At 38.5% G+C, this 17,322-nt stretch overlaps 1 long non-coding RNA gene across 1 annotated transcript in view; it reads left to right on the top strand.

Moving 5' to 3' along the window:
• Positions 1 to 215: 215 nt before the first annotated feature.
• The window catches only part of LOC140526937 (uncharacterized), a 136,184-nt gene continuing 119,077 nt past the window's right edge, over positions 216 to 17,322 (top strand). Inside the window, exons 1-2 of the long non-coding RNA XR_011974612.1 lie at positions 216 to 394; positions 2,336 to 2,434. This is a non-coding gene — a long non-coding RNA (uncharacterized lncRNA). The remainder of the gene's footprint in view (positions 395 to 2,335; positions 2,435 to 17,322) is intronic.

The raw sequence follows: 17,322 nt of genomic DNA, 5'->3' as shown, positions 1-17,322 counted from the left end.
AACAGATGGCAACTGTTTGCCTATGGTTCTATAATTGCTCCCCACCTTTTAATCTGTCACAACAAAATATGTAATCCTAGGGTCATAGAACTTTAGAGCAATAAACACTCTTAGAACTTACCAGTCACATCCAACTCTTTGTGACCCCATTTAGGGTTTTCTTGGCAAAGTTATTGGAGTGGTTAGACTTTTCTTTCTCCAGATCATTTTACAGATCAGGAAACTGATACCCCTAGAAGGGGACTTGCCCAAGGAAACAGAGAATTAATGGTACAATTGAAGCAAGAACCCAGTCCACCTGATTACTCATCCTTGGTTTTTGTTTGTTCTCCATGTTGTCTCTAAGCTGAAAATGGCTGAAGGTCATACTGGCTTTCTCTAATACCAGCTAGTTGTGAGTAACAAGTTTTTTTTTTTCTGTGTCTCAGTTTTTTCATATGTAAAACTGAGATCATTAGGCTAGATAATCTCTGAGGTCCTTTCCAGAGCTGATGTTCTCTAAGTCTATGAGTCTAAGGGAAGAGGGAGCATGGCATAGTAGGTAGAAGGTTGGAATTGGGGTCAGGAAGGTTTAGATTTGAGTCTTGCCTCTAACACAAACCTGCTGTGTAACCAAGGGCAAGTCATAACCTCTCAGTACCCCTGAGCAAACTATAAAACAGGAGAAGCCTTTTGTGTGTCAAGAATCCCTTTGGCTGCCTATGGACCCTTTCTTAGAATGCTTTTGAATACATAAAAGGAAATACATATTACAAAGGAAAACAATTATATTGAAATATATTTATGAAAAATAATTTTAAACGTTCAGGTTAAGAACCCTTGCTCCAAAACTATAATTTACAAATGAGTTGTCATTTTGCATTGGTAGAGGTAGTTTCCATCTGGAGAGTTGACTACACAGTGGTATCAAAGGTCTGGGAGGAAAACACCGTAAGCAGAGCTTTCATTTCCTTCATGTTTTCTGGATTCTATGTGTTCCCCTCCCCTCTTCACTGAAAGCACTAGCCATAGTCAATATATATATATTAATAATATATATATATATTAAAGCAAATGCTGTTGTGCATAGAAGCAGGTTTAGAGATAGAGATACCCCTTCCCACTGGCCAAATGTGACATTTCTTACATGCTGTGATCTGAGCAACTAGGATATCTCCTCTGCTTCAAAGTACCTTCCCCCAGTGATGTTAAAATTTCTCTGAAAGCAAATCAATCCCTTTCAATTCCCACTTCTAAAATACAAATACTTACTCCCCCATCAAGTCACTAACACTTTGGTGGGAGTGAGTTTATCAGAAGGTTTCTTTGAAGAAAATTTGGTTGTGGATCGGATTTTTAGAAGAGAAAACACTTCTGAATCAGTGTGGAGGTGATGTTGTTGCGTTTCAGATAGCATATTTGTGAACTTGGCTGTATATTTTACATTTCAGAACACAAACTGAACTTTCATTTTTGAAAAATAGCAATTTACTTTTAATATTTTTTTAAAGGCTGAAACCCAAAGAAACCTCTTAGATGTTGAAAAAACCCAAACATTACCCTTCTAGATGTTTTCACACAGTGACACACATATAGTTTTCCTCTTGCAGAATGTAAACTTCTTGAAGGAAGGCACTATTTAATTTTTTTTGTCTTTGTATCCCCAGCATCTAGCATATTGCTTGGCACCCAGTAGGTGCTTAATAATTGCTTGCTGATTGGTTGAATCTGAATTGATTGAATGCTAACAGCAACTGTTGCTCAGATATCTCCTTCAAGCAAAGGAGTCATTTTACAATTTGTTCATCATGGAAGGTTGTTTCCATCAGAAAGCCCTCAAGATAACTTGACCTAATCATAAAAGATTTAGGGGTAGGAGAACCATTAAAATGAAAAAGGTTCAAGAGATTTTTCAGGAGATCATAAGATTAATAAACTAGAGCTCAAAGGTACAAATAGGCCACCGAGCACAAACTTTTCATTTTACAGATGAAACCTAAGCTTAAGGAAGTCTTGCCTGAGGTCACTGATAGTAAGCATCAGAGATCAGATTGGAAGCCAGGTCCTTGGGCACCAGAGTTGGCATTCTTTCCACTGATGGCAGTTTCCACGTTCCTATTCATAGCTAGGGAATGAGTAACCGTGAAAATGGATCTACTTAGGGGATTTGAGAAGTAAGTACCAGAACTGATGGACCAGGGGCTGTGAGTTCTACTTTGTCAGAGTGACATGACCTTAGGAAAGTCATAACCTCTTCAAACCTCAGTTCCTTCATGTATAAAACAGGGACCATCATCATTAGATGCCTCTTTTTCTCCCATTGTATAATTCTGTGATCCTCTGGTTCTTCTTCTAGAGTTCCACATGCTCCTGAGACCAGGATCAGAGATGATTACCTACTGGTTAACTGTTATCAGAACCAAGGAGAAGGACTGGAACCTAGGAATTCAGCAAGGTAGGAATGAGTAACAAGATTGATCAAGGATCTGAAGTACAAGACATCAAGAACAAATGAAGTTAACAAGCATTTATGAATGTTTTAAGTACTTACATTTATTAAGTACTTACTATGTGCCAGGCAGAGTGCTAAGCACTCAGAGCACAAATATAAGAAAAATTAAGATAGGCTTACCTTCAAGGAGCTTACATTCTAATTAGGGAAGACAATGCACAAAAGAGAACTGAGAAACAGGAATGGAGGGAGAAAGTTCCCATGTTGGGGGATGAAGGAAAAACACAAAGAATAAGGAGAGGAGCTAAGAGAGGAGTGAAGGAGCAAGCATAGCTAACCTGGGTACTTTCTCAAAATGGAGGTTCCTGGAGGAATTTACCACTTAGAGGAGGGACAAAAGAGGCAGACTGATCTTCCATGGTGAGAAGGCTGCTAAGGTATGGAGAGAAGTTTGCAGAGTTAGGAGCAGAGCAGGGAGAAGAGTGAAGGTATGACCACATCTGGCTCAGGCAATTCTTAAAAATGGTGGGTGCTCTGACCTTAGCCTGTCTAGCGTAAGCTCATGCAAACTATCTTAACTATTCATTTTAAAAGAACGACCACATACATCCCTTTTTTTTTCTAATAAGGAGGAAAATATCTATAGTGTAGACATTTTCTAAAGTGTAGCAGGCACAGATAGCCAGAGAGGAAAAAAAAAATCTGGTCCAATCAATTTGGCCGTTAATTTGGCTCAATCCCCTGCTAGAATGACCTTGGGAGGGAGTAGGGAGTGGGGTCTCCTTTTCTAAACATCATTAAAAAGGACACAGGCACTCATCTGTCCTGAGCAACTTAGATTATTTTCCCATCTTATTGTTACCTTCTGCCACCAGAGCACACACTTTGGGCTGTGCACCTTGTGAGAGTCAGCCTGATTAAAAAAACATGCCATTTCTAGCATGAGCCATTCACTAGCCTGAAGGCAAGGGCTTTGTCTCTTGAGATTACTTCTAGATGTGAGTCTGTGATTTCTAGGGGAAAAATTATATAAACAAAAAGACCCAGGAAAGTATATGCCTTTGGTCAAATATTTTGGGAATTGGAACAATGACCAAATAAAAGATAATGCTTTTCTTCCTTCATCACTAACCCATACTCTCAACTTAGGGTTGTTATTTATAAATGTAGCATCTGGAATTGTATCTGAATCTTTATGACCCTGTGGAACATACTGTCTATTGGGTTTTCTTGGCAAAGATACTAGAGCGATTTGCCATTTTCTTCTCCAGTGGATTAAGGCAAACAGAGGTTAAATCTATGGTCACATAGCTAGTTAATGTCTGAGTTCAAATTTGAACTCAGGTCTTCTTGACTCCAGCCAGGCCCAGCACTCCATCCACTGCCACCTAGATGCCTTTTAGCATCTGGGGTACTCTCATTCAAATATTCCCTCCTCTAGCTTTTTCAAGTTTCAAGTATTGTGTGGGTCGGTATCTGTTAAAAGCCATAAGCTAATACTTCTGCTGAATAGCCAGTAGACACATTAGTTAAAAGTAAAACATTTAGTAAAATAGCAAAATAAATAAAGTGATAAGAAAAGAATAAAAACATATGAGGTACACTTTCCCATAGGTTATCACATTACCTGTGGAAAAGGTATTTATGAAAAAGACAAACAGCAGGAACTCTTTAGCCGAACACATTCAAGTGGATCAGAGCTCACTCATGTCCAGGGTATCTCATGTTTTTGGGGGTGTAGGTTGGCCAGTGCTCTCAGGAGATATTATCATGCTATTCTCTACCAGGTATACCTTTCTCTCTCTCTCTCTCTCTCTCTCTCTCTCTCTCTCTCTCTCTCTCTCTCTCTCTCTCTCTCTCTCTCTCTCCTCTCCCTCTCCTCCCTTCCCTTCCTTCCTCTCCCTTTCTCTCCTCTCCCCTCCCCTTCCCTTCCCTTCCCTCCTCTCTCTGTGTTTCTCTGTCTCTCTCTGGATCATTTCAGCTGAGTGTTTTGTCCCTATACTCTGCTGGACATTTTTACTCATCTCAAGGTCTTTGATATTCCTTCTGCTTCTCTTTTCTGGGTTCCAGCTATTTAGGATTATCTATTATTCTCCTCACACCTTTGACTTCTGGCTTCTGGGGAGAGAAAGATGTAGGAGAAGAGAGAAGGAAATGATCCAAATAAGGAGAAGACAATCATGTAGATGACTTGGAGAGGTTTGGACTAGTGAAATAGGTCAGAAGTTGAATTTAAAGAGGAGAAACTGGCAATATTTGGGCAAAGTTGAGGAACATTTGAAAAAAACAATGTTCAGGCCCATAGGGTGGTCCAAATTCTTTTTCTTGGTTAAGAGAGAAGCAGAATCAAGAGCAAATAAAGTGGATGTGAAAGGGTTGAGGAGGATCAATGAGGAACATAGAGTACAACCTGAAGAAGTAGACTCAAGGATATGGAGAATGTAGTTAACAAGACCAAGCAAGGAAAATAAGAAGAGGGAAGTGAACAGTTAGGGTAAGCATATTGATTGGATTGGTGAGTGGGTCAAACTGATGAACCAATCAAAAGGTTATTGCAACGCTGAGAGAGACAACTATATGGCTATCACAGCAGAGTTGTTGAGAAAAAGGAAAGGGATCTGAGTGGTTGAACAAGTTATCAAAAGGCAAAAATTGGCTATAAAAGTTTTAAGGTGCTTAAGACTGAGGTGTAAACACCCACAAATAACTCGTAGTAACAAGACTGTACATCTCAACTATTAAGGAAAATAGGGGTAATTGTGCAGTGACTGAAATCAAGTGTTCAATGTTTGTGTTTATGTTGACATTTTGGCCACAGCCAAGTTACTTTTCTCTGTTCTGTGTGTTGGCTGATCTCTCTCCTGGAGGAGAAGGTCAAGAGAATTGGGAAACATATCTCCATATTCTAGGTCATATGGGAGGTGGAAGTGTTCCTCAAGGAAACCAAAGCAAGGCTTCAATGGGGCAAAAAAAGATCTGAAGTAGAAAAGGGAAACTTGACCCTTTTCAAGATGATGGAAAAAGCAAAAAGATAACAGTGAAGAGAAAGGGATGGAAAACATAGAAGCAGGATTTGAATTAAGGGCAGATGCAGAATTAGAGTTAGAAGCAGGATTAGGGTTAGATAGGGTTAGAAATGGGTTAGACATGGAGTTATGGTTAGAAACAGTTAGGAAAACTTAAAAACAGAATTGAACTTATTTCTGAACAGAAGAGAGATGGGTGCTCTACGAAGAAACTGTCCTCCAAAGAAAGCCACAATAGTTATCAGGTAAGAAATCATCCAGTAAAAAGACAGAGGGAGAAGAAAAGTAGTAACTGGTGATTACTGCTCAGGGATGCTGAGGTAGCTATTCGTCAACCTGATAGAAACAATAGGAGACATGTTGTCTCTCTGGACATTTATCCCATATATAAGAGACCCTCCCAAGACTCCTGACACTGCCACCATCCTGCTGCAGACCCTCATCACCTCACACCTGTACCATTGCAACAGGCTGCTGATTGTTCTCCCTGTCTCAAATCTCTCTCCACTTCAATCCATCCTCCCCTCAGCTGGCAAAGTGATCTTCCTAAAGCATAAGTCTGACCCTATCACTTTTCTGTTTAGTCAGTTTCAGTGACTCCCTATTACCTCTGGAATGAAATATAAAATCTTCTGACTTTTATAGCCCTTTATAACCTGGTCCCTTCCAATCTTTCCAGTCCTTTTATACCTTACTCCTCCTATATTCTCTGTGATTCAGTAACTCTGACCTCCCTTCTATTTCTTGCATAAGACACTTTATCTCCTGGCACAGTGACTTTTCAGTGAATGCACCCCATGCCTACAATGCTCTCCCTCCTCATCTCTGCCTCTTGGCTTCCCTGGCTTACTTCAAGTCTCAGCTAAAATCCCAATTTTACAAGAAACCTTTTCTGATCTGCTCTTAGTGATAGGGCCTTCCCTTTGTGATTATTTTCAATTTATCCTGTATATATTTTGTTTGTACATAGCTGTTTGCATGTGGTCTACTCCATTAGATTATGAACTCCCTGAAAGCAAGTACTGTGGCAGTAAAAATAATGTAACAACAGTAGCTAATCTTTAAATAATGCTTACTTACCAGGTACTGTGCTATTTTGTTTGGAATATTTTTTCTGGCCTTTCTTTGTATCCCCAGCCTTTTAGCACAATGCCTGACACACAACAGGCACCTCATAAAAACTTGTTGACTGACAATCACTCATTTCTGATGATTCATGTAACCGCATAAAATTTCCAGAAGGAATCTAAAAAAGCATTGCCAGCAATTAAGAAGGCTTGGGAAAGAAACTGAAGACCACAGGGGTATAGGTTGTATTTCTCTCACTGCTGTCCACTAAAAAAAAAAAAAAAAAAAAAAAAGGTTATGTAGATAAGGTAATTGAGAAGTGAATGGATAGCTAAGAAGATAGCGTCTGACATGGAAATTGGCTTTCTGGACCACTGTTTATAATATAAGATTGATAACAGAGATGGAATACCCTTAACAAAAACTGATAAAAATGTTATTTACCAGGTAGCTTTCAAATCTAATCAAAAGTATAAACTATGACTTTAAACTATAAAGAATAGGGGAGAGAGATTGCTTATGTATACAGCCCAAGTTAGATACTATATCTTCATTTCTCTCTGGGTCCCACTCTTGACTCCTTGAACTTCTTTCTCCTTCATGTTCCAGCAATCATCTCACCCTGGAAGATCCCTCTGTCACTGTGCCTTACCGTGACCGTATCATTTTGGAAAATGCTTCTTCCCCTTTCTTTCATTGGTTGGTTCCTCTCAGAGCCCTGATTTAAAGAAAGAGCTCTTATCAGTCATATTTAAGTCTTCATTTCTCTTCGGGCTTCAACTTTCACCCTTAATTTTCTGGACTTTTCTCTACTTTCCTTTACCCACCCCCACTGTGGATACTTGCTCTCCTCTCCCAACTGACCAGCTTCCTTTCATATGTCATCTCCCCCCCCCCCCCCATTAAAATGTAAGCTCCTTGTTATGAAATGGGCCAAACATACAGGAAAGCAATTAGGACCTATGTCCCCAATGTAATTAAACTGTCCATATCTTTTGACCTAGCAATACCATTACTAGATCTATAGCCCAGTGAGTTCAAAGAAGAAGAAAAGGATGCATATATGAAAAAAATATTTCTAGCAGCTCTTTTTTTTGTAGTGCCAAAGAATTGGAAACTGAATGAATCTCCATCATTGGGGAATGATTGAACAAGTTAGGGTATATGAATGTGATGGACTATTATTGTTCTTTAAGAAATGATGTCAGGGATATATTCAGAGAAACCTAAGAAGACTTGAATGAACTAATGCAGAGTGAAGAGATCAGAACAAGGAGAACAGTTTATACAATAGTAATGCATTATGTAATAATGTAAAAACAACTTTGAAGGATGTAAGAACTCTGATCAATGCAATGATCAACTAGGATTCCAGGGGATTCATGATAAATTAAGCTAAACACCTTAAGACTTACAGTGCAGAACGAGATTTCTTTCTTTTTTATTTATTTATTTGACATTCATTTTAACAAAATTTTGGGTTCCAAATTTTCTCGCCTTTTATCCCCCCCCCCCAAACACCAAGCATTCTAATTGCCCCTATGACCAATCTGCTCTCTCTTCTATCATCCCTCTCTGCCCTTGTCTCCATCTTCTCTTTTGTCCTGTAGGGCCAGATAACTTTCTATATCCCATTACCTGTATTTCTTATTTCCTAGTGGCAAGAACATTATTCGACAGTTGTTCCTAACACTTTGAGTTCCAACTTCTTTACCTCCCTCCCTCCCCACCCCTTCCCTTTGGAAGGCAAGCAATTCAATATAGGCCATATCTGTGTAGTTTTGCAAATGACTTATATAATAGTTGTGTTGTATAAGACTAACTATATTTCCCTCCATCCTATCCTGTCCCCCATTACTTCTATTCTCTTTTGATCCTGTCCCTCCCCGTGAATGTCGACCTCAAATTGCTCCCTCCTCCCCATGCCTTCCCTTCCATCCTCCCCCCCACCCTGCTTATCCCCTTCTCCCCCACTTTCCTGTATTGTAAGATAGGTTTTCATACCAAAATGAGTGTGCATTTTATTCTTTCCTTTAGTGGAATGTGATGAGAGTAAACTTCATGTTTTTCTCTCACCTCCCCTCTTTATCCCTCCACTAATAAGTCTTTTGCTTGCCTCTTTTATGAGAGATAATTTGCCCCATTCCATTTCTCCCTTTCTCCTCCCAATATATTTCTCTCTCACTGCTTGATTTCATTTTTTTAAGATATGATCCCATCCTCTTCAATTCCCTCTGTGCACTCTGTCTCTGTGTGTGTGTGTGTGCATGTGTGTGTGTGTAATCCCACCCAGTACCCAGATACTGAAAAGTTTCAAGAGTTACAAATATTGTCTTTCCATGTAGGAATGTAAACAGTTCAACTTTAGTAAGTCCCTTATGACTTCTCTTTGCTGTTCACCTTTTCATGCTTCTCTTCATTCTTATGTTTGAAAGTCAGATTTTCTTTTCAGCTCTGGTCTTTTCAACAAGAATGCTTGAAAGTCCTCTATTTCATTGAAAGACCAATTTTTCCCCTGAAGTATTATACTCAGTTTTGCTTGGTAGGTGATTCTTGGTTTTAGTCCTAGTTCCTTTGACTTCTGGAATATTCTATTCCACGCCCTTCGATCCCTTAATGTAGAAGCTGCTAGATCTTGTGTTATCCTGATTGTATTTCCACAATACTTGAATTGTTTCTTTCTAGCTGCTTGCAATATTTTCTCCTTGACCTGGGAACTCTGGAATTTGGCCACAATGTTCCTAGGAGTTTCTCTTTTTGGATCTCTTTCAGGCGGTGTTCTGTGGATTCCTTGAATATTTATTTTGCCCTCTGGTTCTAGAATCTCAGGGTAGTTTTCCTTGATAATTTCATGAAAGATGATGTCTAGGCTCTTTTTTTGATCAAGGCTTTCAGGTAGTCCCATAATTTTTAAATTGTCTCTCCTGGATCTATTTTCCAGGTCAGTTGTTTTTCCAATGAGATATTTCACATTATCTTCCATTTTTTCATTCTTTTCATTTTGTTTTGTGATTTCTTGGTTTCTCATAAAGTCATTAGCCTCCATCTGTTCCATTCTAATTTTGAAAGAACTATTTTCTTCAGTGAGCTTTTGAATCTCCTTTTCTATTTGGCTAATTCTGCTTTTGAAAGCATTCTTCTCCTCATTGGCTTTTTGAACCTCTTTTGCCAATTGAGTTAGCCTATTTCTCAAGGTGTTATTTTCTTCAGCATTTTTTTGGGTCTCCTTTAGCAAGATGTTGACCTGCTTCTCATACTTTTCTTTCATCTCTCTCATTTCTCTTCCCAGTTTTTCCTCCACCTCTCTAACTTGATTTTCAAAATTCTTTTTGAGCTCTTCCATGGCCTGAGCCCATTGAGTGGGCTGGGATACAGAAGCCTTGACTTCTGTGTCTTTGCCTGATGGTAAGCATTGTTCTTCCACATCAGAAAGGAAGGGAGGAAATGCCTGTTTACCAAGAAAGTAACCTTCTATAGTCTTATTTCTTTTCCCTTTTCTGGGCATTTTCCCAGCCAGTGACTTGACCTCTGAATATTCTCCTCACACCTAACTCGCCTCCTGATCCTCCCAGCCAGCACTTGGGGGTCTGAGATTCAAATGCTGCTTCCCAGCCTCAGGGCTTTTGGTAGGGGTGGGGCTGCTATTCAGTGTGAGATTAAGTTCAGGTGCTCAGATGGGGGCAGGGCCACCTCTCAGGCTTAGTTCCCTCAGGGGGTTTATGCAGAGACCTTCAACAATGGATCCAGGCTCCTGCCTGCTTGGGGAGCCCTGGTCTGCCGCTGCCTCAGCTGCTGCCTCCCGAGGGGACCTGAGTTATGGGGGCACCCCACTTCCCTCTCAACCCGCCAAAGAGACCCTCTCACCGACCCCCGTCACCTGTGGGTGGAGGGACCCTCATGGCCACTAGAGATCCTGTCCCTGAAGCCTGCTCAGATCTGCTCCTCTAGGTGCTGCAGGGGTGGCAGGGCTGTGCTCGGCTCCCAGTCCCGGCGCTCAGTCCATGGCATGAAGGACCTGTTGCGAGAAGTTTGCAGGTCCCTCTGGAACAGAAATCTCCTTCACTCCACTGTTCTGTGGCCTCTACTGCTCCAGAATTCTCTGTGAGTTCCTTTTTACAGATGTTCTATGGGTTGTGGGTTCGGAGCTATGTGTATGTGCGTCTTTCTACTCCGCCATCTTGGCTCTGCCCCCGATTTCTTTCTTCCTTACTTTTTTTTTTTTGAACATGACTTATTCAACAATTTATCTTACTTGACTAAACAAGTTTAAAATGGATTTTGTTTTTCTTTTTCTTTCTGGGCAGGGTAGGGGGAAAGTAAGAGAGATTTTTATTGATTGAAAAAAATTAATAATAAAAGCAATGTAAGTTTTTTGAAGGCAGGAAATTTTTTTTATCATATTTTTAATTCTTAGTACTTAGCATGGTGTTTGGCACATAGTAGATGCTTAACAAATGTTTATTGATTTGAGTTGACTTGATTTAACCATAGTGAGTACCATAAAGGGGGAAGAATGGCTGCTGAAACATACAAATTCATAAAAGAAAAAAATACAAGGACAGACACAGTAAGAATAATAATAGATAAGGTTTGCAGGGCACTTTAAGATTTATAAAACATTGTGATGTATTATTTTATTTTATCCTTATGACAACTCTGGGAGATAGGAGATATTGTTATATCCTTTTTGTACATGAAGAAACTGAGGCAGATAGAAATTATGTGATTTGCTCAGGGTCACACAGGCAGTTCGATATATTATCTACTGCCCTACTCTGTTCACTTTTAAAATCCATGGCCTCACATGTCTATATACAAATTCCTCCTTTGTGCAACAGAATTTCTGGGATGAAACCTATGATTGGAATGGTTCTGGTAGAGAATACCTTGTTGAAAACAAAAGAAAGTGGGGGAATAATGTGTGTCTGCAGGGGATTGTGGATTCCATCATAGATAAGAAAGATGTATACCAACAAAGTTTAAATTGTCTAAATATGTGTTCATTTTAAAAGATACATCCATAAAAGTGATAGTTTCAGGTCTTGGTTCTTTGATGCCATTACATGTATGTTTACTGCCTTTCTATGGATTCTGTTTAATGTTTAAAAAGTGGTCTCATTGTTAAAGAGTACATATATATGAGATACAAGATGCTGTTCTGTCACTGAATATTCAAGTCATTGGCTCCCTCATGTTTCTCTTCAGTGTGACCATCCCTCCTTGAGTAACAGAAATATAGATTTTTGCTTCTAGAAATCCTCCAGAAGGTATACTTAGGTATGGAGGACCTAGAGGAGGTAAGTATGATGGAGAGTATTTGGATAAACACTAAAGGAGGAAGAAACAACAATGATTTTGCAATGGGAGAATACTACAGACTACATAGAAAAGAAGAGTAAGTAGATGAAGTATTTGGGAAACAGATCACTGCCTGGAACACACAAGCATGAGAGTCTAATAATGGAAGACTTTTAACATCCAGACATCTGCTAGAGTTCTCTATCTGCCAGAACCATAGGAGCTTTATGATTTGCCTTTGTGATAAATTCTATTCAGGACCTGGTTCTTACTAATAGGGAGGAACTGGTTTTTGGGGTGCAAATGATGGAAAATCTAGGGGATGGGAAGTGATTATTCATTGTAGAGTCTGTGAAAGAGGAGATGAAATGTAATCTTACCTGCATCCTTAGATTTTTGGAAAATGAGATTTTAGAGATTACTTATAACAATAAATAGAATCCTAGGAAATAATATGTTTCAGAGGAAGTCAGCTCAGAAGGGATGTTTAAGAATGAAATTGTGAAGATACAAAGGGAAACAATTCCAATGAGGAGAAAAAATGGGAGTTGTCTGAAGGGATGGATGTCTTCACAAACACACGATGAATTCACTAACCAACTTATATTTTAAAAAGAAATATAAAGAAAATGGAAGTAAGACCAAGTAATAGAACATGAATAAGAGCATGGCACGGTCTTGAAAAAAAAAAGCATCAGGAAGGTTAAAGCTTAGAATGAACTGAGGCTTGAGAGGCAAGCCAAGGACAACAACAATTAAAAAAACTGTTTTGGGAGAAAAAGATCAAAAAAGGGATAAGGTCTTTGCTGGGGGGTGGATGGAATGATAACAACTGACACAAAAGAGAGAGCTGAGTTAATAATTTTTGCTTCTTTTACTCTCTATAAAATAGAGAGTATATATTCTCTATTTTATAGAATATAATATACTGAAATTGAAAAATATACTGAAAATGTCAGAACAAAAAAACCTAACAGGGAATTGATGCCCCAAGCTGATTAAGAAGATGATCAGGGGCCACCTTAGTAGCCCTTGATAAATTCATATCACCTAGATCTCAGAAACTGCAACCTTGGGTCTGGAAAGAACTGGTGGAATATCTGGACTCAAAGAGTTGTTTGTTAACAGTTCAATGTTAACTTACATCTGGCAGAAATTGGGCCATTTACTAAGATGAGGCCAAAATGGATATCTGACCTAAAAAAATAAAGGGAGAAATCATAAGAAAATTAAAAGAACATGGAACATGTTTCCTATCAGACTTACGGATAAGAAAAGAACTTATGAATAAACAAGAGATGTGGATAAATTTCAATTACATTAAATTAAAATGTTTTTATATAAATAAAACCAATGTAACCAAGATTAGAAGGTAAAGAGAAACTGGGGGAAATTTTTTATATACAGTTTCTCAGATAAAAGTTTTATATCTTAAATATATAAGGAACTTCATCAAATTTATAAGAATATGACTCATTCTGCAATTGGTAAATGGTCAAAAGATATGAATAGGCAAGTTTTCAATGAAGAAATCAAAACTATATATAGTCACATAAAAAGTGCTCGAAGTCACTATCGATTAGAGAGATGCAAGTTAAAACAACTTGGAGATATCATCTTACATGTATCAAATTGATTAAATGATAGAAGGGGAAAGCAACAAGTATTAGAGGGGATATAGAAAAATCAGGACACAAATTCATTGTTGGTAGAACTATGAATGATCAAGAGACATAGTTTTTGGGTAATTTAGTCATTTTATTAAGAAGGCCAGCAGGTTATTAACAAAAGGATGGTCATTTGGCCATTTCTCTTAGACCAAAGACCATCATGGTGGTGAGTTTACAGTTTATATATCCTTCCAATAGGGACTAATGTTACTCAATCATCATGTCATCTCTGGACAGAGAAAATATCTCTATACAAGACCATGCCCAGTCTTGGGCTATCTAGATGGAAGGATCCATCTTCACCTAAACTTGATTGGAACACAATGGGCTTCCCCACCCTAGATTAAATTTCTTGCAAGGTTGGGTGGGGTCTGACCTAGATGGAGGACAGTCAATGCAATCTCATTATCAGTAATGTTCTTCAAGAAAAGGGAACTTCTTAAAATGAGGAATTTAGAAAAAGAGGAGAGCCTCTGAATCTCCCCAAGATACTGGTTATTAATAATAATTTCTCACAAGAACGATCTGAAATTACGCCTAAAGAGTTGTAAAACTATGTATACCCTTTGACCTAGCAATGCCACTATTAGGTCTATTTCCCAATGTGATTGGAGAAAAACAAGACGTTATGTATATTCTAAAATATTTATAGCAGCTCTCTTTGTGGTAGCAAAGAACTGGAAATTGAGGGAATGCCTGTCAATTTGCAAATGGCTAAACAAGCTGCGGTATATGATTATGATGCAATATTACTGTGCTATAAGAAATGATAACTGATTGATTTTAGAATAGCATGGGAAGACTTGCATGAAATAATGAATATTGAAATGAACAAAACCAAAAGAACGTTGTGCATTGTGACAGCAGCACTGACAGTTGTTTTAAGAACAGCTCTGAATGACTAAATTATTTTGAGTATTATAAATACTCAAATCAGCTACAATGGACTGATAAGGGAAGATGCTATCCATGTCCAGAGGATAAAGAGAAGTATGTATAGGATGGTTTTACATATATATTTTTGGGTCTGATGGTAGCCTTTTCTAGGGCAAGGTAAAGAGGGAGGGGGAAAAATACAGAGTAGAGAATAAAAGAAAGCATGGAAGGAAGCACAGAAAAGTCAGGTAGCTTTGAAAATGATGTTTTTTTAAAAAAGCAAACTGTGAAATGGAAATTCATGGTTTTATATTGAATTCTTTTTTTATGCTATGGTGTGTATATGGAAATGTTCTCTCTTTTTTATTTTTGTCTTTTTATATTTAAATTCAACTTGAACAAAAAACAAAAACAAAAAAACAAATAGGGAGTCTCAGGGGAATATCCTAGGGACCTGTGCTTGATCTCATGTTGTTTAACATTTAATAAAATGACTTGGACAGGGGCACAGATGGTTTTCTCATCAAATTAGCAGATGAAACAAGCTGAGAGTGATAACTAATATAGTAAAAGACAGGCAGGATCCAAAAGGATCTTAGCAAGTGAGAAAATTTGATCTGAATCTAACAGGATGAAATTCAATAGGGATAAATGTAAAGACTTTCATTTGGGCTTAAAAATAAATGTCACAAATGTAAGATGGGGGGGGGGGAGGCATGGCAAGATAGCAGTTGTTCAAAAAAAAAAAAAAGCTGGGACCTTTGTGTAAGTAGTATGCTGTGTTAACCAAAAAATCTCAAACAACTATATGATGTTGGGCTACATTAAAAGGATAAAAAATCTTCCAGGAACAGGGAACAATACCCCATGATACTTTATTTAAGAAAGATATTGATATCTGAAGAGGGTCCATAGGAGGGCAACCAAGATTGCATAGGTCCTAGAGTCCACGTCATAAACAAGATTCTGAGGTAGGAAGACATGATAATCACCTTCAAATATTTGAAGGATTTTCTTGTGGAAAAGGGATTATATTTGTTCTACTAGGCCCCAGAGGACAGAACCAGGGACAGTGGGTAGAAATTGCATAGGGAAAAATGTAGATTTGATAATCAGAAAAAACTTCCTAACAGTCAATGCTAAGCAAAAGTAGAATGTTCTTACTCAAGGGATGGTAGATATCTCTTCCTTAGAGACCTTTAATTGGAGACTGAATGACCATTTGTCAGTTATGTTATAGTGGGGATTCCTTTCATTTTAGGTTGGACTAGGTGGCTTCTGAGGTCTCTCCCAACTCTCAAATTCTGTGATTCTATGATTCTGAGTTGTGGTGCCTGGAAAGCCTCTCTTAGGATCACCTCTTTTAATCCAAAATGAAGCTAAGAATTGCCATAACTAGCTGAGGGCAACCAACCAGAGTGTACCAAGACTAAAATTAAGTCTACTTTCTTTACTGCCTGCAGATGGTTCTAATTTAAAGTCCATTATTCCAGAAAATTATCTTAGAAAATTGCTTGGACTCCCTTTTAATTCTCAATGGTTGTCCTGTGTCTCCCCAAATCCATTTTTGGGACTATCCCCAACCTCTTCCCTAGATCCTCTTGTATTAGAATGCAAAATTGAATCAGAACAAATGCCATCACAGAAAGCAAGGTCATTGACATCCACTTTTCTGGACCACATTACTGTATTTATTATACGTCTGTCAGCAAAAAAACAATGCCTGGCTTTTGGGTTGTATTTTCCCAGTGCAAATATTCATTGTCTCCCTTTGTTGACAGAGATCTTGTCCAACTAGAGAAAGCATTAGGCTGGTAGATATAACTTTTGATAGAAAGAAAAGTAGTTTCCTCTTCCATCTATGCCTTTAGGGTTCAATAATCTTGGATAGCAGGAATAACTATGTCCCGTTCATGAGGGCTTCTCTCTGATCAGAATGTCACTTAGTAGGTTTCTCCTTCCCATTCCTCATAATTAATTAGATCAGGGCTGCAGCTGCCATGGGAGTTTTCCTTCCTAGCCTTAGAAATGTAGCCATTATCTGAATTTCACTGACTCAGAACAAAACAACAACAAAAAAAGAGGTCTGTCTGTTAATACCCCCCTTTTCCATTAAGGCTGATTACAGCAATTACCACAGTACTGAATTGTACATATTGTGAGATAAAACAATTACACGCAAATAATAGACTCCATGCATCCATGAAAATGGGGATTTTAAGCCATAGTGACTTAACAGACTGTGTATTAATGTCAGTCTTTTCTCTTGGTGCAGTATCAATGTCAGTTTTCAGACTTTCTGCTGGTAGCCTCTTAGTATCTGACCAGCCATTTAAGCTTTGGATGGATCATCATTGGAGGAACCTCTGGGCTATCTTTGACACCAGATTCTTTTGTGTGAATCTGGTTTTAAGCTTCAGCTTCAGGGATCTTCCACATTTAAGATTTGTGGCTAGGTAAAGATCTCTTTTCATCTTTATCTGGAACTGAATATGATCATGTTGAAAGTTAACTCAATCTCCTTAGTTATGTGTTTGACTGACCCTGATTGCCCTGGCTCCTACTCTTGGATGTCTCATGTTAGAATGTGGACCTCCCCTCCTGAGAATTAAAATATACTGTAATAAGGTTTTACATGGGACTAACCTCTTTGGTTCTACAAAATCTCTTTTAGATTCCGGAATTGCTGAAAAAGAACAGGATAGCAGGGTACCAAGGGAAGAGGGATTTCCTATAAATGGTGAGGTCCTTAAGATATTCCTATTTGCAGAGGACATTGTGCCAGCTGAATCAATATTACAGTGCCTCCTCAGTGGAATGCTGAACCATGTTAATGGAAGTTACTTAACCAAGCTGGCTGAGCCCACTGTAAATTTATGCCCCTTAACCTCAATTGGGATTTTGTTTCAGAAAGGCAATCCTTTTATTCCTCCCTAATTATCTTTCATTCTCT

The sequence above is a fragment of the Notamacropus eugenii genome, chromosome 1 (assembly GCF_028372415.1).
Source record: "Notamacropus eugenii isolate mMacEug1 chromosome 1, mMacEug1.pri_v2, whole genome shotgun sequence".
Classification (NCBI taxonomy): Eukaryota; Metazoa; Chordata; class Mammalia; order Diprotodontia; family Macropodidae; genus Notamacropus; species Notamacropus eugenii.
The sequence above is the reverse complement of the archived record's forward strand: the minus strand, read 5'-3'. Positions and strand labels throughout refer to the sequence as shown.